The sequence below is a fragment of the Dasypus novemcinctus genome, chromosome 29 (assembly GCF_030445035.2).
Source record: "Dasypus novemcinctus isolate mDasNov1 chromosome 29, mDasNov1.1.hap2, whole genome shotgun sequence".
Taxonomy (NCBI): domain Eukaryota; kingdom Metazoa; phylum Chordata; class Mammalia; order Cingulata; family Dasypodidae; genus Dasypus; species Dasypus novemcinctus.
This window is the reverse complement of record NC_080701.1, coordinates 4,330,119-4,354,391: the sequence shown is the minus strand read 5'-3', so window position 1 is coordinate 4,354,391 and position 24,273 is coordinate 4,330,119.

The window sequence follows — 24,273 nt, the reverse complement described above, 5'->3', positions numbered from 1 at the left end:
TTCTTAAAAGAAAGAAAATAAAATGGTTTTTCTCCCCCTCAATGATCTCTAATTAATGGCTCTAAATATGGGTATAATTTTGGGAAGTCTATGAATAACTTTTTTTGGCCAGCATCACATCATAATTTCTTTTATTCCCTGTCCTTTCTCCATTAAAGTGAGTGAAAGGGAGAATTGTATGTATCTCATTCTTGCACCAAGAAGCATATACTTTAACATTTTTTTTTTCTTATTCCGAAACAGTAAGTCTTTATTTAGGAGTGACTGCAGAAAGTGGGAAGAGAGCAATCCCATCCCACAGCTTTGACCCTAGAGCAATGAGAAGCTGCTCTCAAACTCCAGTGTTTCAAGAATGCCCTGGGGCCTGCTACAAAGCGTGTTCCCAGACTCGGCCACCGCAGGTTTGCTCCTGGGGGACCCTGGGGCCTGCGGCCCTGGCATCTTGAGCCTGTCTACGACCTGCGTGCCCCTGGGAAGGGTGACGCCGGCTGGTGGCAGTGGCTTAGTTCTCACTCCCCTCATCCTGCTGCGTCTGGTGGCTTGGTATTGTACATTTCTGCATTTGTGTTTCTGATGTGAAATCCTCATGGTTGAATCTTTAAAGACTGACCGAATAAATGCAGAGAGAGTGGCCTCGTACATGACAAAGGAAAAGGCTCTCTGGCAGCCAGGAGGCAACTAGGAATTCTCCTGGAGCGTCCACCCTCGCCTAGGAGGAGAGAGGGAGCCACGCTCCCTCCCGCCTTCCTTCTGGGCTCCCGGTTGCTGAGCTCAGTAGGAGGCTGGCGCCACCTGGACCCAGCTCGCAGGAGTCCTGCCCTGGGCACCTGGCACGACCGGGAAGGCAGGTGGGGAGGATCTGAGTGCTGCAGGCCACGGCCTGGAGGGTAAGTTGTCCTGGAGCGAGCCCCACAGCACGTCGTCAGAGAAACCCAAAGAAACAAGCCAATGTGGAGGCCGAGGTCCACTCCAGGTGGAAGAGGCTGGGCAGTCCTGGGCTCAGAGCAGGGACTCGGGGGCATTGCTACGAGTGAGTTTAGGTGCAGCAGAAACAAGAGCATTTTCTGAGTGGCCTTCTCATTTCACCTTAGTGCAAGACGTGTGTTTGTGCATAGAAAACAGCTGAGCTCACTGTGCCTGGGAGTTTCCTCCTGACAGCCTTCATGTTACTCAAATGTGGCCAGTCTCGAAGCCAAACTCAGCATGTAGATGCAGTGCATTCCCCCCAGCGTGGGACATGACACCCGGGGATGAGCCTCCCTGGTGGTGAGGGATCACTACCAAATTCCAGCTGATGATGCAACTAGAAAATGACCTTGAATTAAAGGTTCAACGCAGACCAACAGAATAACCCTGTCTACATATAATAACAGGACTTTAAAATGCTGTTTGACCTAATGTAAGGGGGAAATGGAAAGGAGAAATGAGTGTATATGGCTATGAGTCTCTAAAAAATAGTCTGGAGGTTGTCAGAAGGATTGCCCTTATGCACACCAGAGCAGAGTCTCAGAGACAGATAAAGTAGATACAACCCCAGGTATTGGTTCTTTTGAGGGCTAAAGAGACCCACAGGTTCTATGGTCATGGCAGATGGGGTTCACTGCCATGTCAGTTGGCCCTTCTTTGGAGCTGGTGTTTCTGCGTGATGGAACTGGACTCACATGGGATCTCTTTTCACAAGACTTTCATGCTACTTTACTGGAATTGTAGTTGGTGCTGGGGTTAAAGATATATCTAGGGGATTTGACTCTCTGGACTGACAATATGATAGCCAGGCCCTGAGCCTCAACAGACTTCAACTCCTACACTCTGATTTATTGGACTTACCCCACTCAGCTAACATGGAGTTGAAGAATGTCAACCACCACACCATGGAGCCTAGAGTGCCTACAACTGAAAGCAGGAGGATTGCATCCAGTATCCATGTGGAATCTAAGCCCCCTCTTGGCATAGATGTGCAATGGACACAACCAATCCAATGTCCACAGAGAAAATGTGGCATTGGAGTGGGAAAAGTGGCCATGGTGGCTGCTGGGTGCGGGGAATGGGAGGAAGAGATGAGATGTGGAGGCGTTTTCGGGACTTGGAGTTGTCCTGGGTGGTTGCTTCACGGACAATTATGGGACATTGTATATCCTCCCATGGCCCACTGGATGGAACGTGGGAGAGTATGGGCTATGATGTGGACCATTGACCATGAGGTGCAGCGATGCCCAGAGATGTACTTACCAAATGCAATGGATGTGTCATGATGATGGGAGAGGGTGTTGCTGTCGGGGGAGTGGGGGGTCGGGGCAGTGGGGTTGAATGGGACTTCATATTTTTTGAATGTAATATTTTTTAAAAAATGAATTAAAAAAAAAAAGAAGAAAAAAAACAGCTGAGCTCGCGATCAGAGGCGGTGCCTGGAGCTGCCACCCCGCCCCGCCCTCAGTTCCCATCTGGGTCCATTTGGAACGTCGGTATCTCTCTCTAGCAGAGTGTTCGGAAAGCAACAGAAAGCCGTGATTGGGTCCTGTGGGGAGGGAAAAAGCCCAAGAAGCCAACAGTTCCTTACTGTGTCCAGTTAAGAGTGAACCACCAGAGCAGCTGTGCCTGGGGAATGCCCGCTTTCCTGGGGAGCTGAGCTCGGTCCTCACTTAGACCCCTTCTGAACGCCAAGGTCAGGCACGCGGGTCCTTCCTCCCAATGCCGGCCAGCCTGGAACCTGCGATGTGCGCAGAGAGCAAACCGCGGGCCTGTCGGAAAGGCCCACTGTGCGTGGCCGCGGGAGTTCCACGCGGGGAGCTGCCCCAGGGCTTCGCCATCCTCTGGGGCTGTGTCCTCGTCCTCGCCCAGCGGCTCGGCCGAAGCAGAGGGCCGCGTCCTCGCAGCAGCTGCCCGCCGCCGCCTCGGAAGCACCCGGAGCTTCTGTGGCCGCTAGGAAGCTGCCAGGGCGTGCCTCCCCGTGACCTTGCTTTCACCTTGATCTCTTGCTTAACGAGTCCTGAGTCTCGGGCAGATGTCACCTTTTCGGTTCGCTTCCTGGCTGGGGGCAGGGGAGTCCAGCCGCCTTTTGGGGTTGCATCATTGTGGTTTTTCTGCTAGCCTTGTTTTCAAACATCCACGCATTGCCTTCCCTGCTCAGTCCATCACTGGGCACGGAAAGGGCACAGCTCTCTCATCAGGAGAGGTTTGAGAAATCCTTTATTCCGATTGATCTAACGTTAGGCCCGTGCACTGCTTGTCAGTCTTTCTCCCGATGCCCAGTGCCAAGCATGCGCCAGTTGTGCGTGTCTGAGTGTGAAGCGTTCTGCTGGCTGGTTTAAAGGGCTTCGAGTGAATCGCTGGTTGCCATGGTGACGCATACTTTAGACAGGTGACGTACAGGTGAGACTCCCCTGCAGGTGCTGCAGTATCAACAGAAGTGTCATGTTCGGCTCCTGGGTTGGGTTCACAGAGATGAGTGTGCCCTAAAGTACTTAATATTTTGTTATCTTCTTTTATTCATGTCCTGCAGGTGTTAGGAACCCTCTGGCGTGTTATCAACAAGCTTCTTCCACTCATCCCTTCCCCCCACTTCTGAGGGACATGAGGCATCATGACATGAGGGATTAAAACAAGTCCAGCTATTATTTTAAAATCCGAAGTGTTCTGAAATAAAAATCCAGTGAATTTCCGAGCAATTATATCTACATTTTCCAATACTGGGCTACGTGAAGTGGAAAGACGGGGCACTTTGGGGGTAAAAGCAGCTTTGTGCAATCAAATGATTTGCTCCTGTGCCTGGTGCCGAGATTTGGTTATAGGGTTTCCCTGTGACAAGGACAAAATCAGATGTTAAGTAGCATTTATGGTGCCCCTTCAAATGGAAAATATTTTCCCGTCCCATATTCTCAACCGTCTAAATACACCAAGTGTCTCTTCGGCGTCTAATTATATTCTTGCCCCGAGGGTAAACGTCGGCCCCCACGGCTTATCGCTTCTTTCAAGAAACACCGTGTCTCGCCCGAGTTCGAGGCCCCGCAGTGGCAAAGGTCTCAGCGGGCAGGACAGCAAGTCCAGGTCTCCAAGAAGGCCCCGGCCTCAGGCCTCCACGCTGGAGACGCCCTCGGCGGTGGACGGCGTGCCTGGCTGCGGAGGTGCGGGCCAAGGGTCGGGGGTGACTGTCCACGGGCAGCGGTGGCTCAGGCCCTGCCCCGGCCTGGGCACCGGCTGGCCTGCCACGTCCTTCGGCGCGGTGGGGAGTAGAGCTGCCGCGCCTTTGGCATGATCTCCGCCTGCGGGAAGGCTCGGAGCCGAGGTCAGATCTACAGCCTGGCTGGTTTCGGGGTTCAGCTCCGTCAGAGTTGATGAGCCGCATCCTGAGCACTGAAAGGCCGGGCAAGGCGTGGCAGGACGGTGGAGCAAGGCGCCCAGGCCTAACGTGGCATGGGCTGCCCGTGCGCAGCGCAGGGCGCAGGGCCACCTGGCCTGGCCGGGCGCAGGAGCAGCGTCTCCCCGCTGCTGTGAGCCCAGGGCCCGGCGGCCTTCAGGGGCCTCCTTTATTTTTTTATTTAAAAAAAATTTTTTTTTTAAAGATTTATTTATTTATTTATTTCTCTCCCCTTCCCAGCACCCCCCCGCCCCAGCTATCTGTTCTCTGTGTCTATTTGCTGCGTCTTCTTTGTCCGCTTCTGTTGTTGTCAGCGGCATGGGAATCTGTGTTTCTTCTTGTTGCGTCATCTTGCTGTGTCAGCTCTCCATGTGTGCAGCGCCATTCCTGGGCAGGCTGCACTTTCTTTCGCGCTGGGCGGCTCTTCTTACGGGGCGCACTCCTTGCGCGTGAGCTCCCCTATGCGGGGGACACCCCTGCGTGGCACGGGACTCCCTGCGTGCATCAGCACTGCGCATGGGCCAGCTCCACACGGGTCAGGAGGCCCGGGGTTTGAACCACGGACCTCCCATGTGGTAGACGGACGCCCTAACCACTGGGCCAAGTCCGCTGCCTGAGGTGCCTCCTTTAGAGCCACCGTTTCTGGAATCCCATGGCCCCCGGCCACGAAGCGATGGAGGAGGACGTCAGAGCCTGCTGATGAGTGATGCTTAGAGCTTTTCATCCTCAAAAAATGTTTCAAGATTACCTAAATTAAAAGGACATTTTGCTGGAAATTTCTCAGATTGAGTTTCACTTTAGAAACATGATTTGGTCCTAGGAATGATAGGGGAGAGATCTGCTCTCAGTTGATGTAATCTGCAGGTGATTCCAACCCCTGCCACTCAGATATGTTGTTCTTTATATTTGGGGAGAAAAGGTAAGGGGAACGAGGCTTTTCTTATGATTAATAATTCAAATGTTTCAAATTAGTTTGAAGTAATCTTAGTGGTTTCATCTTGCTTCATTTGTTGATGATACATTCCAAAGTATCTGACCACCTTTCTCAGAAGGAAATAATTTAACTTCCTTTTCTCAAACTCCCTCTCCCTCTCTGACAGATTGGCTTAGGTACCCCAGAAAAAACATGTGCTCACTCTTTTTTTTTAAAGATTTATTTTTATTTATTTATTCCCCCTTCCCCCATTGTTTTTTTGTGCTGCTGTCTGCACTCTGTGTCCTTCCACTGTGTGCTCTCTGTGTCTGCTCACTTTCTCTTTCGGAGGCACTGGGAACCGAACCTGGGACCTCACATGTGGAAGAGAGGTGCTCAGTCACTTGAGAAAGCCACCTCAGCTCCCTGCTTGTTGTGTCTCTCACTGTCTTCCTCTTTGTGTCTCCTTGTTATGTCATGTTGCCATGTCAGCTCACCACACCAGCTCGTTGTGCCAGCTCGCTGTCCTGCTCATCCTCTCCAGGAGGCACCAGGAACTGAACCCTGGGACCTCCTATGTGGTAGGCGGGAACTCAATCACTTGAGCCCCATTCACTTCCCTGTGCTTACACTTTCGTCCCCCCTCCCTCCCCTTCCCCTGCCCTGCTGTTTTTGTTGTCTGTGTCCCTTCGCTGTGTGATCTTCTGTATCTGTTTCTTTCTTTTTGCCTTCTCTTGTTGTATTTCTTCTCTAGGATTCACTGGGATTTGATCCTGGGGACCTCTGATGTGGAGAGAGGTTCTCTGTCAATTGTGCCACCTCAGTTCCTGGTCTCTGCTGCGCTTCACCTTGACTCTCCCCTCCGTCTCTCTCTTGTTGTGTCATCATCTTGCTGCGTGACTCACTTGAGCAGGCACTGGCTCGCCCTGCGGGCACTCACACGGGCACTCAGCTCACCATGTGGGCACTGGCTCACTGCGCACACGCTTTCTCTTCTTTTTCACCAGGAGGCCCCAGGGATCGAACCTGGGTCCTCCCTTATGGTAGGTAGAGGCGTTCTCACTTGAGCCACACCCGCGTCCCTGTGCCTACTCTTCATGCCATTCCTGTGGGCGTGGACCCTCCTTGAACAGAGCCCTCTGATGACGTCGTTAGGTGAGGGGCCAGCGGAGTGAGGGCAGGCTTGATCCTGGAACTGGAGCCTTCCCAGGAGAACGGCAGGGGGCGGGGCCAGAAGCCCGGGAACCTGGCGAGGACGTTGTCGTGTGATGGGGAAGCCAAGGGGCCCCAGCCATGCCAACCGGTCAGAACGTTGCTGACCCCAGGAGAAAACAACGTGCGGCCTCCAGAACCGGGAGACAGCCGGCTTCCAGTGTTTAAGCCAATGCGTCGCGTGACGCTTGTCACAGCAGCTGGGGCACAAGACGCCGCCTTAAAATAACCTCCAGGAGGTATAATGGGCAGAGTGGATGGAGATCCAGCCTATCCTTTGGAAACATCCATTTCAGTCTCATGTCTAATATTTACTCTTGGCAAATCTCTAAATCTAATGTTTTCAGTTTCCCCATTGGTAAGATAGAGCTAATAATACAATCTTACGTGACTTGCAGAACTCAGATGGGAGACTTTATGTGAAAAGGTTTTTAAAACTATGAGGTATTACCTCAGTGTATGGCATTGTAATTACTAGGCTCTGGCCTAATACAGGTGCATGATACAAATAGAAAAATAGTCAAGAATACCCACTGGTGTCTGCTGTTGCCCAGATTTTCAGTTTTCTCATGTCATTTCTCAGAGGCAGCCACCGCTCCTGGTGAGTTCTAGAGACATTTCTGAGGACTCTCTGACAGCCAGGATTTTGTTAAGTCTGTTTAACAGTCACTAGGTCTACTTCCTAGGAAAATACGTTTTTACTTTTTGTAGGATATAATTCCTAGTGTGTGATAATGCTCAAGATTTAAAGGGATACAGCTTCATAATTTCTCTTGTTCAAAATAGGAAAGAGTAAAAATCCACATTCTCTTAGTTGGCTGAACCTGTGTGCTGTACTTGTGCACCAAATAAATGACATCTCCGTACGTGCCCCACGTGTCATCTTTCTGGGTTATACACTAGGTATTGCAGGCATGCAAATTCTTCCCATGTAGGAACAGTTCCTAACGAGTGGAAGTTTAAACGGTCTCCACTGGTTGCATAGAGTGTTGAAGTTCATGGGGTACCATCTCAAGGAATGGAAAATAGCAACAGACACAGTTTCACCCTGCGTGTTATTACTCTTTATAAAAGATGCTGTTCTTCCTTTTGTCTCCAGATCACTGGATGACAGCTCTGGCAGAAACAAATAGCAGGTGGGATGACATGTGTTTGTGGATTTCAGGTGTTAGTTTGACTCTAACACATGCCATGTCTTTTTTTCCAGACTTGCCTTCCTCTCGCAGGCTCACCACCTCCTGCGAACGTAACAATTAGATTCAGGACCTGCACTTCCGCCAGGATGCAGTCCCGGCTCCCTGCGCTCATCCCATCTCAGCTGCGGTTCCACGTTGCTCCTTCCAGGACAGGGGCTCATTCGTCTTGGCCATGCCAGCCCGGGAAGCGTCAGCCTCTCCTCCCGCTCTTTCCAAGGAGCTGGTCTCTTAGGTGTCTTTGCTTTTTATTACCACAGAGCCCAGGAGGGATGTGTCACATGTCTCCCAGATCTTTTACCCTTTAATTTGTCCATGTTGCCTTAGAGATCAATCCCAACCAGATATGATCCTCAAGAGCTAAGCCTATTCAGAACATGCAGGGGCCAGGATCAGGGGCCTGAAGAGTGGACATCTGAAAGAGCAATAAAACTGACTAGTTTTCACCTGACCGTAGGTAAAAGTAAATCATATTTATCATTACTAACTATAATTTACCTTAAACAACAAAGAAGACATTGCTTTAAAATGTTTATGTCTCAAGGGCTACTGGTTATATTTACTGGGGATTTTGGCAATTGAAAACTAGGTCAATTTAGGAAAAACTTGAGTTTATTGATTAGGAGTCAAAAGGACAGCCAGGTCCACTGTTTCAGCATGAATAATGAGGAATTAAAAATGCTGTAGACTCAGGGGTGGCGGACATGGCCCAGTGGTTAGGGCGTCCGTCTACCACATGGGAGGTCTGTGGTTCAAACCCCGGGCCTCCTTGACCCGTGTGGAGCTGGCCCATGTGCAGTGCTGATACGCGCAAGGAGTGCCGTGCCACGCAGGGCTGTCCCCCGCTTAGGGGAGCCCCACGCGCAAGGGGTGCGCCCCGTAAGGAGAGCCGCCCAGCAGGAAAGAAAGTGCAGCCTGCCCAGGAATGGTGCCGCCCACACGGAGAGCTGACACAGCAAGATGACGCAACAAAAAGAGACACAGATTCCCGTGCCGCTGACAACAACAGAAGTGACAAAGAAGACGCAGCAAATGGACACAGAGAACAGACAACTGGGGTGGGGGGGGAAGGGGAGAGAAATAAATAAATCTTAAAACAAAAAATGCTGTAGACTCTTAAGTGTATGTAGAAAGCTTGAGCAAGTCTTGGTTCAAGACCATGCTTTGCTAAAGCATTACGTCTTCTTTCCTGTGGACCAACATTCTGAAATAAGCTCCTGGAGGAGCAGTCCAGGTGGATGAACTTAACATATTACAGGAACAACTAGGGCTGAGAACTGAAGGTCTTGAGTGAAGTGATGAATAATTTTTGCTTAGGAAAACTAATAAAGATAGCGTATTGACTAGACAACAAAAACATTTTAGACATTTTAAATTGATGGGTACAGTGTAATGGAATTCCTGTGAAATTCTGTGGATCTCCTCCTGCAGTTTCTTGCCTAGAATTAATTTTGCTGTGATATATACTAAGCCAGCATTTTCTCCTCTAGTGGGATGTCAAATGTTCATTGCTGTGGTGATTTCATAACTCTGAGAAGACAGCTCCTGTCTAGTTGTCGGGTACCATTTTGGTGTTGGAGACGTGGATGGACTTGGATGATTGGGAAGAATAACAGTGGTCAGGCTGAGGCACTATTTTTCAGTCACCTTCTCTGATGGGTTGTATCACTCCCTTAGGTACACTCATGATGCCCTCAGACCCCTGCAGGAAGGCACTAGAATGTGGAATCCCTCCCTTCTCCCTTCAAAGCTGTCTTGCAAATACCTTTACTCTGGATCATCCATTCAATGTTACCTCCCTGTTTTTCTTCCCAGCTCCCATCTGATTTCCTATTTTAAAATGACTTCCATCAGAGTGACTGAAATTGTGTACATGCTGGAAGCGATATTGCTGCAGACACGTAAATTGTTCAAGTGTACGCAGGCTTTCTGGGGACTTGTGGAAGAAAAATGATAAGAATGATAAGAAAAACTCTACATTTATTTCGTGCCTTTCCTGAGCACAATTGTCCCCTTTACTTCTTTAAACAATCCAGTAAGGTGGTGGCATTTGTCTCTTGGTTTTAAAAGGGGGTAAGGTAACTTGTTCAGGGTCACAAAGATAAAAGCAGTGCAGCTAGAGCTAAGATCCTATCCTTTGGGTATTATGCTCTGTTGTACTTACTAAGCTGTAAGCTGAGGAATATCAAATGGTGGGGGATATACATACGGGATGGATTTTTAATCTGTAAATAACCGGCACCAACTGTGCTAGGCTGAGTGTCCTAGCACTTAGTCCTGTTTTGGTGAGATTCTAGTCATTTACATTTAGAATCATCCTATCTTATTAATTAAAACTCAGATCTGGTTAAGTTTCTTCCTGAGGTATAGTAAACTTATAGAAAAGCAGGTAAAATGACAGCTCGATGGATTTTTACATATGTACACAGCATATAACGACCCCCTAGATCCAGATAGAGAACAGTGCAGGTACCATGTACCCCTCCCCACTCAATAGCCCTCCCTCCAAGATAATTGCCCTTCTCACTCAGTAATCAGCACTCAGTTCTGCCAGCTCCCGAATATCGTGCAAATGGAATCACAGAGTATGTATCCCATGGCGCCTGGCTTCTTTCACGCAATATAAAGTCTCGAATCATCTGTGTTTCTGTGTGAAACAGGAATTCTTTTACAGTCTACTGTTAGAAGGCACTGTCATTTGTTTATTCACTCTCTTGTGGATGGACATTTGTATTCAGCTGGTTTTGGCTATTATGAATAAAGCCGCTATAAACATTTTTGAAGATGTCTTCTCACGGACACATGCCTTCATTTATTCCACAGGAGTGGAATTGATGGTCACAGTGTAGGTAAACGTTTGTGTATACTGCCAGTAGTTTTCTGAAGTAGTCAAACCAAGTGTATTCCCACTAGTAACATATTAGAGTTTCCATTGTACCATAATCTTTTCCACACTTGGCATTATCGTTTCATTTTAGGCATTCTGGAGGCTGTATGGTGGTATCATATTGCAGTTTTAATTGGCATTTCTCTTATGAGTAATAAAACTGACTTCTTTTTGTATACTTATTGACAATTTTAATATTCTCTTTGCTCAAGCATCTGCTAAAATTTTACCCATTTAAAGGAAATTAGCTGTTGTCTTATTGATTTGTAGATGTTCTTTACATATTCTAGATGTAAATTGTTTTCATTTATACATATTTTGAGTATCTTTTTCCAGGTCAGCAGCCAGTCTTTCTTTCTTTTAATGTTGTCTTGTGTGATTAGATGCTCCTGATTTTAATGCAATACATTTTATCATCTTTTTAAATGTCTAGTGACTTTTGTTCCTATTTAAGATATTTTTGCTTACTCTAAGGTAATGGATATTTTTCTCCCTAGATTTTCTTATAGAACAGAATTTTCCAACCTTTCCTGGTTCATGGAGTCTTTAATATGCTAGGAAGATTTTCACAGAGCCGTTAGACCAAAAGAAAATTCAATGTTTCCTTTTTTCTTAAGTAGTTAGTACCAAACAACACAGTAAGAATTAATATACTGAAAGCATAGTAGATATTAAAAAAAACACAAGTAAATTGAAAGAAAATTGATTAAACTTCTATTTTATTTTTGGCCACAATTTTTTATTTATGGGATGTGTGCTTCTAAAGAGCACTGTACATTTCTTAAACCTTGGCTTGGAAACCAACATATTCATACCCTGTTACATGATAATTTTTGCACAGTATTTGCTTTTTATGACAGCCATAATTGAAAACGCAGGTTTGCAAAGACATGATGCCATAGAATGAAATATAGTGCAATGGAGAGTTGAAACTGTGAGCTACTTTGAGCTGATAGTTTGTACAGCATCTGACAGAATTTAGTATCCTTCTTTCCCTTATAAATGTAAAATGTCCCATAGCACCCTTTGAGTTTGCTGTAGACTCCAAAGTTCTTGGCTCACAGTTTGCTTCTAGAAGATTTATTGCTTAACATTTTGCATTTAGATTTATAATCCATCTCATATTAATTTTTACATGTTGTACTTGCACTTTATTTAGTATGTAAATATTATGTGACTACTTTTAAAGAAGTTTTAGACTTCAGAAAAGTTACACAGAAAGTGTAGGGGATTCCCATATAACCCAGCTCCTCCCCCTCCCCCATTTTCCCCTATTAATAACACCTAACATTCATGTGGTACATTTGTTACCTTGTGTTGAAGCAATATTGAAGCATTGCTCATCGCCAAGGTCTATAGTTTACATCATTGTTTACACTTTGTACTGTACAGTTTATAGGATTTGAAAAAATGTATAAATGGCCTGTATCAACCATATATACAGAACAATTCCAATGCCCTAAAAATGCCGTATGCTCTACCTATTCTTCCCTCTCCCTGCCCTCAGAACCTCTGGTGACCACATCTTTACATCAATATTGCAAGATCTTCCATGACTGAAATAATAAGTCTACTTTGGTCCATGGTTGCATTCCCCCTCTCCCCCTTGTATTTTATTGTTCCTCAGTTTTAAGACACTGGGGATAATGCCCACTCTGCTTCCAACTGAGAAGGGCTTAGCTCTTATGGGGCAGATGGGAGGAACTGTTTTGCTTGCAGTTGTAGATACTCTTTGCTTCTGGGATGGGGTTGTCCATCATCATCCTTTTGTTAGTGGTCCTGGGTGAGTACAATGACCTGGAGAGCAGGTGCTGGCTGCAGCTCTGCTGAGACTCAGGGGTCAACTGGCGTAAGAAAAAATTGAAGATTTAAGTTTCTGGGACATAAATTTAATGGGTATAAACTAATTACCAGTTCAAATAAAGGAGGTAGAAGAATCATGAATGAGGAAATTATAAATCCATCTAAGCCGGCTACATTGGGGAAATAGATGGTCACTTATTCCAGGATAAGGCCCACGGATGTGGTGTGATTTCAGGAGGCTCTGAGCCCTGCCTGCTGTGTCCAGGTGTTTCTACAGCCTTGGAGGCACCTGGTTTCGGCCGGCACTGAGAGGTGCGTAAGCGTGACCTCCGGAATGATGTTCTGACTCACTTTGAAATCTCTTAGCCATAAAAACTCGTTTGTATTTAATTGCTTTGGGTCAAGGTCTTTTTCCAAAGGCAATGCTACTTGGTCCTTGATAATAATCTCTCATTACTATTATCCCCGGGAGTCATGTCCCACGCCACTGGGAAGGTAGTGAGTTTATTTGCTGAATTTGGCTTGGAGAGAGGCCACATTTGAGCAACAAGGGGGCTTTCAGGAGGTAACTTTAGACATAAATATTACTAGGTTAAGTATCAATTTTATAAGAATAAGGCTCATATGTACAAACATCAGTATCGAGGGCCTGGCATATTGGTTTGTCCTCCTTTGCAAGGCACTGCCCGTGTGCTCTAGACTTCCGGCCACTCTATTCGGGCATGTAACAGGACTCCCCAGGGTGGGAGTTTAATACTTTTTGGTTATTGAGTGGGTCTCCACCCATCCAGGAAACAGTCCGTGACCACATGAACACATTCATTTTCCATAGTGCCCCAGGTGCACCCCTAACCATATATTCTCTCCCAGGGACCCCCTCCTGCCAAAGATCCCAAAAGAACACTCCCACCATTGCATTCTCAACCACAGTGCTCAGCCTCCCCAGAGTCCACCAAATGATGAGTGTATACGTTTGTTTTTTTGGCCATATGAATATTTAATTGTTCCAACACAATTCTTTGTAGTAAATTAGGTGACCCATATCTGTGGATCTATTTCTCTAAACTCTCTCTTCTGTTCCATTTGTCTATTGCCTCTCCTTGCATCAATGCCACACAATCTTTAATCACTATAACTTTATAGAAAGTCTTAAAATATGATAGTGTAAACTTCTCATCTTTGTCCTTTAAAAATTTCCCATTTTAGGTCCTTGGCATTTGCACATATATTTTAAGATTTGCTTGTGATTTTCTGCCAAAGCAATATCCTGGGATTATGATTGGAATTGCATTAAATATTAATATATATTTATTTTGGTAGAGTTGGAATCTTAACAATACTTATTCTTTTCATTCATCAGCACAATAATATTTCCTCATTAGTACTGAATTTTAAACAATATGGTTGTAAATGATATTGTTTTATTAAATTAATTTTTCTAATAATTTGGTGGTAGTATATACAAATAAAATTGCTGTTGTATGTGGATCTTGTATTCACCTTCCCTAATAAGTTATTTTATTGCTTGTAAATTATTTTTTATTTTCTATATCATGTCACTTGTAAACAATGATGGTTTGAATTTTTCCACTCCATTATTCATGCCTTTTTTATTGTTATTGCATTGACTAGAACCTTACATAAAATGTTGAATAGAAGTGGTGTATTATGCATTCATATCTCTTTCCTAATCTCAGGAACAGAGTATTCAATATTTAACTTTTATATATGATGTTATAGTTTTTTGTGGATACTCTTTATCAAATTAAACAGGTATTCATCTATCCCTAGTTTGCTCAGAGTTTTCATCATGAAAATGTCTTGAATTTTTGAAATGCTTTCTTTGCATCTATTGAGATAACTGTATAACTTTTCACCTTTATTTGTTTTGTGATTAATTGCATTTAAAATTTTTTGAGTGTTAAACATCTTATATTTATGGAATAAACCTTACTTGATTATGAAATACATATATGTATATATGTTTGTATGCTCTCTTTTAATCACTGAATTCAATTTGCTATTATTTTGTTAGAATATTTTGGTGTAAGTACAGGATGGATATTGATGTGAAATTTCCTTATTTTATAATGTCCCTGTTATATCTTGTTGTCAGGTCTGTGTAAGCATCACAAAGTTGGTTGAAAAGTATTTCCTCTTTCTCTATTATCTGAAGAGTTATATTATTTTGTTTTGTTTTTTATCTTAAATATTTAGCGAATTTTATCAGTAAAACCATCTGGACCCATCTGGATTTTTTCTATGGGAACATCTTAAATTATGGATTTAACTTCATTAACAAGTAAATACTTTTAAAATACTGTTCAGATATTGTACCTTTTTCTTAGAAAACTGTGTTTTTCAAACAATTTGGCCATTTTCACTAAGTTTTCAAATTTATTTGCATGGCTATTTTCCCCAAATGCACTATTATTTTAGTGTCTATAGGCTTTGTAATGATGTCTCTTTGTTCATTCCTGACACTGGTCTTTTGTATTTTTCTCCCCCTTTTTTTTATCAGTCTTGCTAGAAATGTAGCAACTTTAATAATATGTTCAAACAGCTAGACTGGTTGATTTGCACCTGTTCTATGTCTACTCTCTAGATTATTGATTTTACTTTTTATTTTTATTTCATTCCTTCACATTATGGATTGAATTGTGTCCCCATAAAAGATACATTGAAATCTTAATTATCAGTATCTCAGAATGTGACCTTACTAGGAAATACGGTCAATTCAGATGGAATTTTGCAAGTTAAAATTAGGTCAAACTAGAGCAGAATGGGCCTTTAATCCAATATCACTGGTGTCCTCATAAGAAGAGGACGTTTATACACAGACAGACAGATGGAGAATGACTGTGATGACTCCAGCAGAGAGTGGCAAGACTTGCTGGCAAGGCACCACCAGGAGCCAGGAGAGGGGCATGGAGCAGAGTTTTCCTTATTTCTCAGGAAGCATGGCCCAGCCCACAGCTTGATTTCAGACTTCTGCTATCCAGTACCGTGAGATGACCTATTTCTGTTGCTTTAAGCCATTCAGTTACTGGTACTTTGTTAAGGCAGACCTAGGAAATGAAGACATGTTTTCTTTCTTCTTGGAAACTTATATCACTGATATAAACTATAAACTTCCCTTAAGGACTTTGTTATCTGAACCCCAATAGTTTTGATATGTTGTGTTTTCATTATTTTTTCAGGTCAAAATACTCTTTAATTTCAATTTTAAGTTGTTTGACCTACAGGTTATGTAGAATTGTTCTGCTTAATTTCTAAACATTGGGGATTTTCTAGTTTTCTCTGTATTATTTATTTTGAATTTATTTTCACTGGGGTCAATGAATATATTCTGTATGAATTCATTCTTTGAAATTTGTTAAGACTTCCATTATAGCCATGTCTGGACATTTTAAACCTCCATTCTTAAAGTCAATTCAAACCCCTTCTCCTCTCTTCTCTTCAGTGTAGTTAGACTGTATGCTACCACTGTGGCGTAGAGCATGTGTTTGGAGGGAAGGTAGGGGGTATCATCTGCTTTCTCATAAGTCCCTTTTCTAGGCGATAGTTCCTTACGTGTGTTTGGGCAGTGGGGGAACAAAGGGAGAAGGAAAATGGAAAAGTATCTTCCTTATTAAACTGGAAGGATGAAGGTCATTGCTTTTCCTCATTCCCAGTGGATGTTAGTTGGCTTTGGTGTGTAAATACCATTCCTCGCCCTGTGGCATGTGCGTGGACTCTTCAGAACCCAGGGTAGGAGGACCATTCCACTGCACAGCTCGCCCCTCCCACGCTCCTCTTAACCTCTGAAAAATTTGCCTTTACTTTTTTTCCCCATCCCTGCCATCATCTTCTTGCTGCTAAGATTCTTTACCTCAAGGGATGCCCTGAGTGGGAAACTGGCAAAAAGCCTCAAACCCAGCTACTATTTATGGTCCCGCCATACTCACAGAGCACTGTTTTAGTTTCCTATTGCTGAAGCAAATACCATGAAATGGGTTCACCTACACAAAGGGACGTTATTGGCTCATGGTTTGGGGGCTAGGAGAAGTCCAGATCAAGGAGTCATCAAGGTGACGCTTTCTTCCATGTGACTGGCTGCTGGTGATGCTTGGTCCCGGGGTCATTGACTTCCAGCTTCTGGTGGTTCTCTCCCTGCTTTCTCTCTGTTTCTCTAACTCTCTCTGAATTTCATTCAACTTCCAAAGGACTCCAGTAGTAGCATTAGGGCCCATCCTGGTTGAGCTGGGTCACAGCTTAACTGAAATCTCCTCATATAAAGGTTCTTCTTACAATGGGTTCACACCCACATGAATGGATTAAGTTTAAGAACCGTTTTTCTGGGGTACATATCCCCAACCCCCTGTAAGCACAATGCTTGCTTGTCACCCCCATTTACTCTCCCACGTTCTCTTTTCCCATGCCTGGTACTACAGGAGATGACTGATAAGAACACTGGCTAAGCAACATGTCGCCAAAGATTAAATGCCAATGTCTTGTCTTTCAGGCAACATCAGCTACAACAATTCATTCCTCTCCCTGTGATGGAGGAGTGTGAATAGTCTCTCTACAGTCCCTTTATCCTAACAGTCCCTCCAGCTCACACATTTATCTCCTGTTTATTGGTAACGTAGTGGTGGTTGGTGCTGACACTGTGCAGAGCTTGCACCTCTCAGTAAGCTGGGCAAGACCGGCCCTAATTATTGGCAAACTGTTGGCAGAATCTGAATCTTCAATGTGTGGTCATTAGTGACTTTGATTTTCAGTTCTGGGCCATAGCTGCAATTCAGCCTTCTGCCCCAAGACCTGCTTAATTCCAAGTCCTGTTTTTAGGTCAGTTTTTAGGTCAAAAATCTAAAAGAACAGAAGACCTTTCTTATACTTTCCTCTAAAATCCATTCGTCTCATTTTTAATAGGAAATGATTCTTTTTTATTGGTCAGCTTTGATAAATAGTACAATTAATAATGAGATAAAAACTTTAAGAAATATTGAGAAAAATATAACTGTGTATAGCACAGGTCTAGGTTCTAGGTCTGTATATTAACAAATCTGATTTAGTACAGAAAAATAAATCTAGGAGTTAGGTGTTATTATTTAAGTTTAAACTTGATAAAAACCAAGACTGAGAATATTGGTTTCCAAGAAACCCAGTTTGCTTGCTATTTCAACCATAGCATCTCCTCAAAGTAGGTAATTTTTCATGAGAACAACCAGGAGGAAAATGTTAGGTGTGCATCCATCTGGAAAGCAACTCAAAAACAGATGACCTATCGATGCCACAATTGTTATCTTCTTACACACGTAAAAAAGCACATTAAATCTTGAACATTTGAGATGATTGAACTTCAGCCAGAAGAGATTTGTCATTGACTGCTCTAGAGACTACCTAGCTAACCATTATGAGGTCAGCACAAGAGCAATAATTCACTTTTATGTTCCTGGAATTGCATCTTGTTTCTTTCATCTTGAGAACCAAAGAGAGTTAGCATTTGAGATAAATGGGAAGAAAAAGACAAAACAAACAAAAACCTAAGATTATTTCATTTGGCTTGTTAACTTCCAAAATTTAGTAGAAATTTCCAAAAATGTATATTTCTCATGAGTGTATTGTTTTAGAACTTGAAGGTATTTGGGGAATCTCTGAATACAGATGCAAAAACATTTCAAGTCAAAGTTAAAGAAGCAAACTCATAGATACCTTCAAGGTCCAGAAAAACAGAAAATGATATCTGCCTTCGAATGAAGTTGTTTTTCTTTTCTGAGATGACCACATGCCACTTTCATTAGATATTCCAAGTGGCTTGGTACCTTTAAATAGGATTTTATTTGATTATTGCCTTCCAGTTTTAACTTAGTGATTGTGACCCAGTTTGACAAATATTTTATTCTGTTGGAAAATCTCATTGAAGTTTTACTTTTCATAAAAATTCACTTAAGTTATAAAAACCTTAGCAAGCCTGATGTGAATATGATTTGAACTATAATCAGTTGAGTTCTATCTCTTCCTCATTAAGATATTGGAATGTTTTGCATTTATATTCATCTTAAAGTCTGATTCATATGGTTTTGCACTTTAATGCAAATCTGAGCTGTTTTATTTATAGGAGGAAGGCACAGCAGGAAAGCGCTGCCATTATTTTAACACATGGAACAGCTGGCCCATATCATTGAAATTTACAAGGTGAGTCAACAAAACATTTTTAGATTGTAAACCAAATTTGATGAAGGATCTTTCTCCTGGAATTGGAAAGAAATGAAAAAAAAAAAAAACCACTAATGAAGTTTTTAACTTTTGTTCTTTCTTAATTTGATGTCTTGAAGATAACGCCAATCTATGTAGCAATTCATCGCTAGACTTTTAAAATTTTTTAGATTTTCTAAATGGAGCCCCTTACCATACTTTAAATTGAATATCATGTTTCTGTATCTATAAAGTAGATTATTTGGGCCTGGGTGGTCAGCAGCTAGGACATTAGAGCATTTGGATGGGCACTCTCCCAAATGGGGGACCTTGCTTCTCCCTTTAAGTTAGAAAATATTTTAGAGTTTTATATGTGGGAGACCCTTACCACTTTTATGAAAAATGTTTTATGAAAAACACTTTTATGTGTTTTTCCTGAAGGGCTAATTGAGGTGAGTTAGAAATAGTACATGGAGATGGGTCACACTTGACTGACTAACCAAGAGAATTCAACTCAATAACTATTTAAAATATTAATCAGGAGTTAAAACTCAAAACTGTCTTACACAACTTTGATTCCCCAAATGAAAAGTGGCCCTATCATCCTCTGCAGAAGGCAAATTCCCTGAATCTACAGGCTTACTTATGGAATTATTTGTTCTTTTCCTTCTAATCTCATGATTTTCTCACCTCCCCAAATAATTATAACAATTTTCAATAAAATATACTTTTCTTCATATGTAACAGAGGTAAAAGAGCTGATATTTGATTAGGTTTAACTTCTACTTGGACTATGAGAGAAATGACTTCTAGAACTAAAATGAATTTAGATTGAATTTGGAAAAAATAGTACTATTCTCTGGTAATTTAAATTCAGGAAGTCCTCACATAAAAGTCAGCTGTTCATCCTGTGCTCAGAATGAATTAAGAGAGTGAGCAATATAATGCCTTGAAATATTAATTATCCTGGAATATGGAGACAAAATTAGAGAGAGAGAGAGAGAGAGAGAGAGAGAGAGAGAGAGAGAGAAAGAGTGCCCGTCTGAGGTTAGTTTTGTCCTCTTTTTAATTTTGTAATTTCATATAACTGTGGAAAAAATGTAATATTTATGTAGACTAAATGAAGTTTTCAGGTGTGCAAGTAAATGTATTTATTTTCTTTCTCTGGTTTATATTGCTCCCAAAATTTGGTATGTGAGTGAAATGTGGATGCAAGAGATTTTGTCTTCTCTCCTGCTATGGTCAATTTTCTATAAAAAAATGTACATCACTTTCACAACTTAAATGAAAATGAACTGGAATAGGAATACTAGACCACAAGAGTGTTATACATTTCTACTTATAAACTCCCACTTGTGCTATGTGGTGATATTTAATAAGTGAAACCTGCACTCACATCTACCACCAACATATCTCAACTTAGAGAATTACTGTGCTTCTGCAAGATATAATTTAAGGTAATTATTATTTTAAGGTATCTTTCCTGTTACAAAATTAATGATAAATTAAAATTGTAATTTTAAATTATATGTTTAGTTTTTTATCTTCTTTATTATGAATGAAATGATTAAACCTATATCTTTCAAATTACTGTGGTTTCAGAACAAGCCCCAAAGTTATACATCCTAAAATTAAATATTTCATTGTTCAGAAACTCATTTTCAAGGCTCCAAGAACAAATGAATATACAAATCTAAGCATTTTGAATTTATTTTTCTATAAAATTTCAAATAAATGGATTGCTAATTAATTTGCATATAAAATAAACTATGGAATTTCTAGGAACATATCCTTGAACATTTACAAAATTTATGTGTGGTCTTTAAAATTATGATCAATAGTATTTTCTTCTATCACTAAAAATTATTTTTCTGCTTGTATTATTTTTTCCTTATGATGTTAATAGGCATTATTTCTTAGAACATTTTTAAATTTACAAAAAAAAGTGGAGAAGATATTAGATTGTTCCCATTTATCCCTGTCCAGAGTTTCCTATTTTACTAACCTCTTTCATTACTATGTTACTTTTGTTACAATTAATGAACCAATCGTTGATGGCTTCTTATAAAAGTCCACACTTTATTCAGATGTCTTTGGTTCTTACCTAGTGCCCTCCTAGCTCCAGGATCTCATCCAAGGTGCCCCATGCATTTGTTCTCATGTGTTCTCAGGTCCTTTGGATGTGATACTATCTTGGACTGCTCTCAGTTTTGATGACCTTGGCAGTTTTGTAGAGTACTGGCAATGTATATTACATTGTAGAATGTCCCTCTATATAATTTGTACGATGCTTTTCTTGTGATTACATTAGGGTTTGGGGGAGGAAGTTCACAGAGATGTAGAGCCATTTTCATCACATCATATCATGGGTATATAAGACCAACATGCTCTTGATTATGATCTTGACTTTAACTGTTTACTGAAATAATATTTTTCAAGTTTCTTCACTGTAACACTGTAAAGCCGCTCTCCATGCTGTAATCTTTGGAAAGAAGTCACTGGGTAATCCACACTTAAGGAGCCTGTATGTGTGGGGGTCTTCAATATTTTAAGAGTGGGGAGAGGAGAGGATTAAGACTCTTTTATGATAGAATAGAAGGAAGTTAACGACACAGAAAAAACAGGAAAAATCATCCCCAGCAAGAAAATGTACAACAATAAATGCCAAAATATGGAACACAGGTTGAGACTTATAAATATCAAATATTACCAAATGGGCACTTAGGGATAAACACACACACTCACACATACACATGCACAATTTGAACCTGGGGGAAAAAAGCCCCAGAAAACTATTACCCAAATTGGTCAAAGAAAGAAAGAAAGAAAATGAGTTGATTCAATTTAAAAAGAAAGAAATTGAAGAAAACATTATATCAGAAAATAAGACTAAATGAAGAGAATAAGATTAATTCTCCAAAGGAGAAGGAATTCAAAGGAAAATCTAATAACGGCATTGAAGAAGAGCAGAAGCCCCAAGAGAATGGAAATGAGATGGAGGAAGAAGTAGAAAAGGTCAGAGGAATGACATACATGCTGTGTAATTAGTATCCCTGAAGTAGAAAAACTGAAACAATGGAAAAGAACCAGTGTTTAAAACTAAACCCAAGAAAAATTTCCAGAAATAAAAGAAGACCCTAAACTATACAATTAAAGAGTCTCACTTTCAAGGAGAATGGACAAGTAACAATAGTCTTTGATGCATTTCCTGGTTAAATGGTTATACCTGAAGATAAAATTAAAATGCTCGGGGTTTCTACACAAGGATAGAGTAATTTACAAATCAAGGAAACTAGACAGACATTGGATTTCTGGAAAGCAACATGCAAAGGAGGGCAAAGGGGACCAGCATTTTCAGAAAGCCTAAGGAAAGAAAGTATGCATTAATGATATTAGAGACAACCCAATGGTTTTTTATATATCAAGGCATGCTTTTGAATGTGCCAGAGCTCAGGCATTATGATAAACAAAAATCCTTCATGAGGAATCTTCTAGAGAGTGAGCTCCATCCAACAAAACCATGACGTTTGGCAAAAGGACTGATTGCTATATACATTTAATTGTAGAGCTAAGAGTTACAGGAGGGTGGAATCATGGGTAGAAGAATTATACTTAAACATTACACATGATATGTTCTGACAATGTAAAGGAGGGTAACCAATAAATGGGAAAAGGGAAAGAAGAGAGAAAGAATAAGATTATTATTGTTTTGTGGGAAAAGGTGGAAATCAATGGATACTAGTTAAATATATCAAATAAAATATTAAGTGATAAAAGAAATTAAAAGTTTATGAAAATACTAATCCAAAGGTAACCATGAAAATAAAAATAAAACTTTCCCAAACACCACAAGAAATTGTAATAGAATCAAAGAGGACACACTGAATATAAAATACATTGTAATTAGCACACAAAATTATATAACAGACAAAATTGAGACCAAATGTAATAGTCATATCAATAAATGTGAATGAACCTAACTTACTTACTAAAAGACAAATATTTTCAAAGGACTTCATAAAGCAAAACCCAATTTTATGATATATGTAAGGGATGCACTTAAAATGCAGTGGTTCAAACGGTTTTAAATTTACAAAGACAGATCAAGGATTCATCGATATAATTGAAGCAAAAAGCTAGTATTTTGATATTGATGCTACATAGAGTAGAATTCATGTCATAGACATTAAATTAGAAAAATAAGGACACTTGATAGTGGTAAAAGCCATATTCTTCAATGAAGATATAATAATCATGAATATTCACATAACAAATAATATAGCAATTAAACAAAAACTACAGGAAACTCAAAGAGAAATAGAAGCATGCTAATAGGAGCTTTTTAACCTACCATTCTCAGTATAACACAGAGGAGTGGACAAAATACAAAGGTTATAAAGTTTCAAATAAAACAGGAAGATTTTATATATATTTATATATAGAGAGAGACATCATAAAAAAAGAGAAAATAGAAAATACCTTCTTCTCAAGCACATGTGGGACACCATAAAAATTGAGCATATACCAGGACATAGAGAAAACATCTGTAGGTTCCATAAAGTAAAAATAGCAAAACAGAAAGATAAAATACTTGGGAATCATTTTCATATAATTGTTTAAAACCTGTATTTTTAAAACTATACATTACTCCGAAAAATGAAAACATAGCTTTGAACAAATGGAAAGACATCTTTTGCTCTTGCATAAAATGTGACACCCTAGGATGTCAGTTCTAAGAGAATGTATAAATTTAATGTGACCCCAATAAAACAATTTGGGTGAATTTTTCATGGAGATAGACAAATTAGTTGTAAGTTTCATATGGAAAATAAGAACACAAGACTAGCTAAGAAACCATTGAAAGGAAGAGTTAGGAGGAGAGACTAGCCTTATCTGGTCTTAAAATATACTATAAATCCTCTGTAATAAAAACAATGTGGCAGTAACTTGTGAAAGGATAGATAGAACAATGGAATAGAATAAAAAGTTCAGAAATAGAATCAACTATACATAGAAACCAAGTACATTATAAAGATGGTATTTCAGTCACCAGGGAAAAGAGTGTCTTTTTACTATATGGATTGGGACAATTGGAATGACATAACCCCTATGGTGGGGACTTCAGCAATTTCCTATGAAGTTACACATGCCTTTGCCTTTTGACCCAGCATCTCTGATACATATTTTCTGCTATATCTGAGAATATACATCTGGCATCGACAAGGCTATTCATTGCAATATTCTTTGTAGTTGCTAAATATTTAGAAACTACTGAAGTGCCCAAGCTTAAGATGTTGCTTGAGTACACTAGGGTTACCTGCTCACAATGGAGTACTATCCTGCTGATATGGGCTGTGTGTGTATTCAAGAATGCTCTGGGCTGTGTGTGTATTCAAGAATGCTCTGGGCTGTGTGTGTATTCAAGCTTACCTAGTGTCTGGCAAGCCCGCAAGCCCTAAGAAACCAAAACTTAAACTTTTCGCACCAAATGCTTCTTAACCCCACCCCTCCCATACTCTCTGTATAAAAGCAACCTAAAAAACTGGCTCAGGGCTCGGTTTTTGGACTCAGGTCTGCCGGGCCCAGCTGACTGTAATAAACTTCCTTTCCACGAAGGTCTTGAGTCCTGGCTTTCAAGACCGTGATCATAGACTCCTCCCCAATGCCGCAACATTTTGTGGGGCTTATCTGGGATCGCTGAAAAAATCAGTGATGGTAACATTTAGTTGCC